Raw genomic sequence first — 2764 nt, forward strand, 5'->3', positions numbered from 1 at the left:
CATCCAAATTTTGTAAAAAAAGCAATAATGTTTTAGGAGATCTTTGAAAGGAAGAGTAATGTCTAAGGACAAGTTTTTGCCATGAAACTACTCCCTCCATATAAATAACTTCTTCTTCGCTGAAAACTTCTACTATAAAGCTAAAATAGAAAAGAAAATTACCAAAGAGAACACATAAAACTTGGCATATGTCACCAGGAAGACAAAATTTCCTTCATATTGACTAGTTTAGGCTCTGGTCGCCGTTGATCCTCCTCCTTCCATAGCACCTTCCATTACTGCAGAATCCAAGTGTTTTGTAAGCCACAACCCTGATAGATCTTTTTTTATACTTACAACCTTGATAGATCTAACTAAGACATTATTAAACACCTAATTATTGTGTGTCTTCCATAATACCAAACTACTCCAGCTAATAAAAAAATTCCCACTAGTTTCCTTTATTTCCCTACTTTACGAAGAAAGATCTCAGTGTGGACCTATAGACTAATAGGAGTGGCCTCCAATGCAAACCTGTCTCTAATTGAGCACCAGCATTGAGCATACCATTGCTAAAGGACATTTAAAAAACAGGTGATCCACATCCTACTCTTTGTCATAGAGTTTGCAATTCTTTGAACCCTCTTGTTTCTTTTAAAGTAGTTGATCTACAATTTGGATTCTATTATGCCAAGTCATCCACATGAAAATATGGATTTTCAGAGGGAGCTTGGTGTTCTAGGTATCAACATTCTATTATTAATCACAGTTCCACAAGTAATCAACCTATAAAGTGATCTAGTAGAGAAATTCCTAAGACCTCACCAATTTCAAGACCACCACATCTTTGGTATCTTGCAGCTTGATTTCATTCAATGAGTTTTGTAGTTCTAGCCACTCCTCTAGTTCTTCCTACCCAAACCTTCTTCTGAATCTTGGATTCATTTGCCTCTAGTAAGCTTTTGCCACAAAGATGTGTTGTCCTTGTGGCAACACATAGGTATCCACACATAATCTTAGAATCTGGTGTGTTTACCATTACCTACAACCACTGCTCTCCCTCTTTCATACTAATATCTGGCTTCTTGGAAGCTACCCTAAAACTAGGAAACATCTCTATTCTTAATCTAGAAGAAAAAAACTTAATGTTAAGGTATTTGGCTCTTAACACTCTAAAATGAATATTATCCTCTCCACTTCCAATCATGAGATCCACTTAGCTAATATAGCAGTATTCAAGGCTCTGGACTCAATATAAGCCTAAGCCACAAAATTCATTAGGTTAGCTAGGCCCTCCTTAATCATTTGATACTTCTTGTTTCTTGCTACTCTAGCCCAGAAGAACTTGTCTCTCATGATGTCGAGCACTTGATCATTTCCCTCATGCAACCAATAAAAGCCCATTATATACATGGAATAATGGTTAGATAAGTGTTCAACACAATTGATTTGCCTCCATAAGAGAAACTTCCACACTTCCAAGTTTCTAGCCTATTTCTCACCTTATTTTTCTCACTCAACTCTGCTTTAGTTAAGTTCACATCACTAACAGGTATACCCAAATACTTCATTGGCAAAGATCCACTCTTACAATTAAAAGTGTAGGTAACCCCCTCTCCACTTTCTCTGCTCATCTGCACCATAATAATTTCACTCTTATTGTAGTTAATTATCATACTAGACATTTCCTTTAGCAGAAAATAAGAAATCCCAGGTTCATGGTGTTTGCCATATGTGGGTTCAAAGAACAGAATAGTGTCATCTGCATATTGTGGATGTGTGATACCACCCTCCCCTATATTTGGCATAAGCCCTTGGATAATCTTCTTTTACTTAAGCAATTTTAACACCTCAGGAAGATCATCACTCACAAGATAATAAAAACAGTGGTGGCAAGACCATAACTTCTAAAGCAATCTCCTTTCTTACCATTCAAGATAATTTCCACTCTACCACAATGGAATAGCTACATAATCCATTCAATCCATTATCTATCAAAGTTCTTCCTCTACATCAACTCTTCAAGAAATTCCCAATATATCATAAGCCTTCTCAAAATCCAGTTAACCAAATTCTTAGTTGACCTCATCACAAAAAACTTAAGCACGGATTTATAAGACATCAAAAGCATATGAGGTTGGGCATGACCTTAAGGATGAGATTTTATATGTACAAGGCCTCAAGTAGACTTTAAGGCAAGGTCCATGCTTGAATCAAAGAACTATGTATTGTTCATCTCTCCTCATCCTATTCTCTTTCCTAAATGGCTAAACCCAATCATCTTTTGCTCTTTGATGGAATCTGGGGGGGTCAGCCTTCCACTCTCCCTCTCCTTCCGTCCCTATCCATTGTTCCCCTCCAAAATCTGTAGATATAGAGAGACCAAACTCAAATTTGGTGGCCAGTGCATCATCGTCGGTTCCGACTACCTGGATTTAGCGCCGCCTAATCCTCTCCCTCTCATGTGTGTAGCCGCCACCACCGCCTCCTTAGCAGTCGATTCCACCATGTCAACATGCTTCTTCTCATTAGCGAAAAATAGGACTCAGACACGTCATTGACCTCCACAAGGATGCACTACGACCTCTTCTACAACAAGGAACCTTCCACAACACCAAAGGTAGGAAGCCAAATTTGTTTCTTCCTTGAGACCAAACCTCTAATCTCGTAGTTTGGTCCTAAGGAGTGTTGGTGTATATAAGATTGCCCCTTAAAGCTAGCTCAACCTTAAGGTCAACGTCACGCTAGGTGCAACATGAATTTAGTTGATCCATATTCCATAGAT

The sequence above is a fragment of the Miscanthus floridulus genome, chromosome 5 (assembly GCF_019320115.1).
Source record: "Miscanthus floridulus cultivar M001 chromosome 5, ASM1932011v1, whole genome shotgun sequence".
Classification (NCBI taxonomy): domain Eukaryota; kingdom Viridiplantae; phylum Streptophyta; class Magnoliopsida; order Poales; family Poaceae; genus Miscanthus; species Miscanthus floridulus.